The sequence below is a fragment of the Cyprinodon tularosa genome, unplaced genomic scaffold, assembly GCF_016077235.1.
Source record: "Cyprinodon tularosa strain WSP-4 unplaced genomic scaffold, ASM1607723v1 ctg582, whole genome shotgun sequence".
Lineage (NCBI taxonomy): Eukaryota > Metazoa > Chordata > Actinopteri > Cyprinodontiformes > Cyprinodontidae > Cyprinodon > Cyprinodon tularosa.
This window is the reverse complement of record NW_024039321.1, coordinates 697,433-704,411: the sequence shown is the minus strand read 5'-3', so window position 1 is coordinate 704,411 and position 6,979 is coordinate 697,433. Positions and strand designations below refer to the sequence as shown.

The window sequence follows — 6,979 nt, the reverse complement described above, 5'->3', positions numbered from 1 at the left end:
CTAAAGGGATATTGTGAAGTGATTCAAACTCACATTATCAGAAGAATAAAACAGCAGCTTTTTTTTTTTGTTTTTGTTTTTTTAACACTTACAATACATACAAATGTCCACCTGCAGTTTAAAATTCTACTTGATGAATTAACACACACCAAGCTCTCCTGGATGTCCAGGTTTTAATGCATTTACTTTCATGTTTTTCTCCAGAAAGGCTTAACTTACTTCTCTCACAAGTCGGGTTGCAAAATGTTGTCTTTGAATATGTTAAAATATGTCTCAAAATGTGGTCTGTTTACCTAAATAGATGGTCTGCACAGTAAATAAAGGACACAGATTTTGGATTGTAAAAGCTAAAGTACCCCGTTCACAATGCCGCCTGAAGTGACCAAAATCATTGTTTTTTTTTTTTGCCCATATGTGACCTGTATTTGATCTTTTCAAATTGATGACAGTCTGATAAACACAGAATTATTTTTTTTTTTTTCTAGATGCAACCCTGGCTGATAGGCTATGTGGTTCTAAATCTGATATGTAACATGTATTGTCTTTTAGCTCAAGAAAAGGTTTTAAAGGGGGACACCGTTTTTTTTTTACATTGGCCCGTCGATTTTACGTTATTATATCATGTTCTACTCACCCATATTAGTTTTGTGTCATTTGGAGCTGTTCCGAAGATCATCGGTTTTGTTATATCACTGTCCCCCAGACATCCGCGGTTATATTTTTTATTTACATTTTTTAAAAACAAAGCCGAGTGTGTATGATGTCATCCATGTGCCGGACTGGAGTTATGACAGGCAGCCCGGGCCACAGGCGGCTACGCTCTACCCCTTCTATTTGTTCGGCTAGCTAATCTGAATCGTTCATTTCCAGAGCGAGATCATCTGTGGTAGTAGCACTAGACATCTTCCAGGCATGTGAGTAAAACTAGCAGCAGTTCAGCAGACAGTATGAGTGAATGGTAGCCGGTGGGCGTGGATGACGTCATACACACTCCGCTTTGTTTTAAAAAAATATAAACATAAAAAATATAACCGCGGACAGTGATTCGCCTACATGTTATGAATGCTGGCGTACCATAAAGAATACATTATGAACAGTTTAGTTTGTACCTTCAACTCGTTGCCCAAAGGAAGACGTTACTTGGATATAACAAAACTGAATATTTTTGGAACAGCTCCAAATGAAACTAAACTAATATGGGTGAGTAATGTAATAACGTAAAATCAAGGGCCCAATGTAAAAAAACCTGTGTTCCCCTTTAAGTGAAAATTTCCCATTGAAAACCAGTCAGACCAACCATGTTAAATATTGAGTCACTCTAAAATGCTATATTTTCCTTTTTTACTCTGACATTTAGATGATTGTCTTCTCTACATCTGCATGTCTGAATGCATTAAGTTGGAGCCATGAAATTTGTTTTTGTGATGTTTATATTAATATTAACTCAACAGGTATACCGAATTATTAAAAAAACAAAAAAACAACATAATAAATTTATATAAAATATATTTTATTCCAGTGTGGCTTTAAAGCAGTTTCAGTCATACCTATTTGAAATTTTCTATAAAAGAGTTTATTTTTTTATTCAGATATTTTGTCTTGTGGGATGCCTCAAGGTTCTGTGTTAGGGCCAATGTAGTGGATGTTGAAGCGTTACAAGAATTTGACTTATTATCTGTATGTTTATGATATTCAACTTTATTTCTCTTTTAGACCCTTGGAGATTTAAAAACAATCTGACTTCATCCATTGTTTGACAAAATTCAAACAATAGCCTGAGCACAAATGCTTGTAACTAAATGTGAATAAAAAGAGACCCTTGATTTTTGAGCCTGAAGATTTTTGACTTTTGATCTTCAGACTCTTAAGGTCAGCTGATCATTGATTTTCACTAGTAACACAGACTTATCTTAAAAATCAAGGAGATGAGGCCTCCAACATCGTGGCCCTAGGCTCTGGAACCCACTCCTGTAATCGTTTCGCCACAGTAACTCGATTCACAATTAAGAAACTAGGGGTGTCACGATATAACTTCTTTATTTCCAACACAGTACAATACCGACATTCCAGCTTTGAGAATTGGCAATAAAACAATATTGACCCTATACGATATAAACCCAAATCATAGCAGCTTTTAATACTTATTTTATATGAGTAAATGTTAAAAATGGCTTAATCAAGAAAAATTACTAAAACATTGAACAAAGGTCAACAACAACGGTTTAAAAACAGCTGACCCATGTAAAATTAACCAATGAGTTAAAAATAAAAACAGAGGTACAGTGTTTCTATAAGCACGAAAAATGAAAAGAGATTTTATTTTCCTGCTGATACAGTGGCTAGTATCGGACTAATAGCAAATGTTAATACTGGATTGGGACATCACCATAAGAAACAAATAAAGACATATTTTTATAAATAGGCATTTAACGAGACTGGAAATGTGTTTTTACTGGGCTTGTATTCTTTTTTCATTATTGTCAAGCATTTTTGTAATTTTCTTATAAAAGGTGCTATAAAAATACATTTTACTAATAGGATGCCAACTGACTATGTATATCTGCAACTGGCTTCTGGGAAGATAAAAACTCTTCTCTTTTCTTTCTAAAACAACTCAATGAAACAGTAATGGCTTAAACTGAACTTTCATTTTCATGCCTGGATCAGTAGTCTGTGAGCCGTTAGGGGGAAAAGCTCACAGCCAGAATCAACTTTTTTATGACAGAATATGCTCTCAAACAAATTTGAGTCAGTAATGCGAGAAGTGCTGAAAAAAGTTTAAAAAAAAGTTTAAACCACACCAGTATCAATACTATTTTAAACAATTTGGTTTATATTTAAATAGATAAGGAAAAAAAAACTAATCAATGGACTTTTTATCAACTCAGTATTACATTGATTGCATTCAGATTTGAGAAAATGGGGAAAAAAAATATTTTTTTGTTTGCAATATTGTTTAGAAGAAAAACAAAAATAGCTTACCATACACAGACATTATTGGCTATTAACAATACAATTTTCTTCTTTGTCTCTTCCCTTTGCAGGTTTCTGTACTCAGCATGCTCCTGTCCTGCAGCTCCAGTACAGATTCCTCTGGTTAACTTTTAAAAAGGCTTCTGGCGAATGCTGAGCAGGTCGACCTGTTTGAGGTACGCCTCGTGTTCCTGTGATTGGTTTCTGTCTTCGGAGAGCGATGAAAAGGGGTACGAAAGTTTATGTTGTAAGCCTGATGGACATACTTGCTGCTTTCCTCAGATTAAAGTTTAAATATAAAAGACTTTTCTGAAACAATGTTGACGACTATCCGTAATGAGTTAAAAAATGACCCTGATCCTTTACTCGTTATGGAACAAAATTATTCAGTATAATTTAGGTTATTTATATAGTGCCAATTCACAACACGTCATTTCAAGGCACTTTACAGAGACAATTCATTCACATCAAATACACAGTTTGAATAAAATTGTTCTATTATAAGCACATTTAAAAAAGGGATATAGTAGCACTGATTCATATTTACATTTCATGTTATAGAAGGATAAAGAAAAATAGCTCCACAGATGACTCTGTCTAGGAAAGAAGACGTTAAAGGAATAGTACACCCAAAACATGATTAGCCTTCATTTTCTACTCACCCCCATGCTGAACAACACTCTGGAGTACTTTTTTGATATCTCAAATGCATCTGGAGATCTAGGAGGCTTCTTGCTGTCTGCTGACATTCAAATAATAGAGGTCTATGGTGCCCGAGACAGAAAGGTCCATAAAAGTCCACAAAAAATTTGTCAATATTCCTCCATACTGCTCGTCCAATGTATTCCAAGTGTCCTGAGTGGGTAGCGTCCAGAATTTACTCGAAACGAAGTCATTTAGAATGTTTTTAGAGCATAAACAGTAGTGTATAGGATTTCCTAAAAGCGCGTTCACGAGTCTACGGAAACCGCGGCAGACCAAACCAGATGAAAGTGCGCATTCAGCGTCTGCTCTGCCGATAATGCAAGCGTAGAAGAAGAAATGTGCTGTTTACCTGTGCAAAGAAAGAAACAACGAAAGAAAAATGTCTGAGGACTTCAGTGTTGAGGAAGAGCATGAGTTCTTTGCCAAGCTGAATGCGCACTTTCATCTGGTTTGGTCTGCCGCGGTTTCCGTAGCGTCGTGAACTCGCAGGCGCGCGCTTTCAGGAAATCCTATACACTACTGTTTATGCTCTAAAAACATTCTAAATGACTTCGTTTCGAGTAAATTCTGGACGCTACCCCACGCTACCCAGTGTATAGGATTTCCTGAAATTAGTCTCCGAGTTGTGAAGACGGCGTACTGCTTCCTGTAAATCACAAAAAATACACTTTAATAAAGCTTGTTCTAGCAAGGCTACTATTAGCCGCTATTAGCCGGTAGCTTAGGCTAGGCTGCTTTTAGCTTAGCAGGCAGTAATCGAACATATATTTACCGCTAGCATCTCTTCTTTGAGTTCGTCTTGTTCGATGCAGAGTCGCCATCGCGTCCAAGAGGAGTTTTACCCCGAAATCCAGAAGCTCCAGACCGCTGCACAAAGCAAAGCATACATCCTCCACTGTGGCTGCACACCGCCGTTCTGAGTTTCTTGGAGATCGTAGGGAGCATGCGCGAGATGAACCAGGGTGTCCGCGGATCAATAAAAATAATTAAAAAATCATTCTTTTTTTTTTTTTTTAATCAAGGCCTTAATTGGCACTAAAATTATTTAAATATGTTTATCGAAGTATTTATAATTCTTTAATAAAAAATGCTTATAAAAACAATTTCGTCAGATATATTATATCGCTCCAGGCGGAGAAAAAGCTAGAGGATATATATATACGTATATATGTGTGTGTGTGTGTTTACATACATACAGGAGTCATGGAACTCTGCTTGCAGCTCCTTCATATTTCATGTACACTAATAACTTGTGTACATGGTTCTTGATGATGGCATTAAAATCATTTCAAATAGCATTAAAATAGCATTAAATTAGAGTCACTCATTCCTGTATGAACCCTGTGAGTGCTTAATTTAATATGACATATTAAAAAAATCCCACCATCATCCAGCATATGTTCAGTTTCTGCCCAAATATATATGTAGATTTTTGTAACGGGGATAAGGATAATTCAATTCAATTCAATTCAGTTTATTTATATAGCGCCAAATTCACAACACATGTCATCTCAAGGCACTTTACAGTTCAACCAGATCAAATTGATACAAAGTTTTCTATCTAAGGAAAACCAGTTGATTGCATTGACTCATTGACTCAAATACAATCCCCCACACTAAGCATGCTTGTAGCGACAGTGGAGAGGAAAAACTCCCTTTTAACAGGAAGAAACCTCCAGCAGAACCAGGCTCAGTGTGAGCGGCCATCTGCCGAGGCCGACTGGGGTTCAAGGAGACAGAAGCAGAGATACAAAAAGCAGCTGTAAAAGGCGGCCCCGTCCAGGAAACACACAGCCAGGCAGACGAGCTCCAAGGCAGCTCCCATGCCAGAGGACGAAGAAAGCACATCCACTCAGTCACGGTCAGAGAAACAGGACCACACTGGAAAACAGGCCGATCTCCAACATCTATAAACAAGGGTGTTGATAGAAGCAGCACAGCTGATGTTTCTTTCCAGGATGACGTCACAGCCAAACAGGAACAGACGAGGCAAAGCTACTCTGAGGAAAAGCAGAGAGAGCAGAAGGTTAGAGATTGAACTAACAGATTCTGCAGAATAGGAGAACAGAGAGAGAATGAAGCAGAATGATGAAATGGGGGTCCCTATGTCCTCCAAAAGTCTAAGCCTATAGCAGCATAACTATAGAGATAGCTCAGGATAACCTGAGCCACTCTAACTATAAGCTTTATCAAAAAGGAAAGTTTTAAGCCTAGCCTTAAAAGTAGACAGGGTGTCTGCCTCACGGACTAAAACTGGTAGTTGGTTCCACAGGAGAGGAGCCTGATAACTAAAAGATCTGCCTCCCATTCTACTTTTAGAAATTCTAGGAACCACTAGTAAACCTGCAGATTGAGAGCGAAGTGCTCTGTTAGGAACATAAGGAACAATCAGATCTCTGATATAAGATGGAGCTTGGCCATTTAAGGCTTTATATGTGAGAAGGAGGATTTTAAATTCTATTCTTGATTTAACAGGAAGCCAATGAAGAGAAGCCAGGACAGGCGAGATATGATCTCTCTTTTTAATTTTCATTAGAACTCTGGCTGCAGCATTTTGGATCAGCTGAAGGCTTTTAACTACAGTTTGTGGACTTCCTGATAGTAAAGAATTACAATAGTCCAGCCTTGAAGTAACAAATGCATGGACTAGTTTCTCAGCATCACCCCTGGACAGGATATTTCTAATTTTTGCAATGTTCCTCAGATGAAAGAAGGAAATTCTAGAAACCTCTTTGATGTGGGATTTAAATGACAGGTCCTGATCAAAAACAACACCAAGATTTTTTACTTTATTATCTGAAATCAGTTTAATCCCATCCAAATGAAGTGACTGGCTAATCAGTTTCTTTTTCAGAGACTCTGGTCCAAAGACTATAACTTCTGTTTTGTCTGCATTCAGAAGCAGAAAGTTAAGAGTCATCCAGGTTTTTATGTCTTCAAGACATGCCTGTAATCTATGTAATGGGTTAGCTTCATCTGGATTTATAGACAGATATAGCTGGGTATCATCAGCATAACAGTGGAAATTAATCCCATGCTGTCTAATAATTCTACCAATTGGGAGCATGTATAAAGTAAAGAGAATTGGTCCTAGCACTGATCCCTGTGGTACTCCACAGGTAACCTTTGAGCGTGTTGAAGATCTATCATTAACATGAACAAACTGAATTCGATCAGATAGATAAGATTTAAACCAGTCTAGTGCTGTTCCTTTAATTCCAACAAAATATTCAAGTCTTTCTAAAAGAATATTATGGTCAACTGTATCAAATGCAGCACTAAGATCCAACAGGACGAGCAC

At 37.3% G+C, this 6,979-nt stretch overlaps 1 protein-coding gene across 2 annotated transcripts in view; it reads left to right on the top strand.

The window, feature by feature from the left end:
* Positions 1–3,186: 3,186 nt before the first annotated feature.
* LOC119797422 (thyroid hormone receptor alpha) overlaps positions 3,187–6,979 on the top strand; it is a 48,358-nt gene continuing 44,565 nt past the window's right edge. For both annotated transcript variants that reach the window (XM_038306488.1, XM_038306487.1), the window contains exon 1: positions 3,187–3,203. The gene's annotated coding sequence lies outside the window, so the exon portion shown is untranslated. The remainder of the gene's footprint in view (positions 3,204–6,979) is intronic.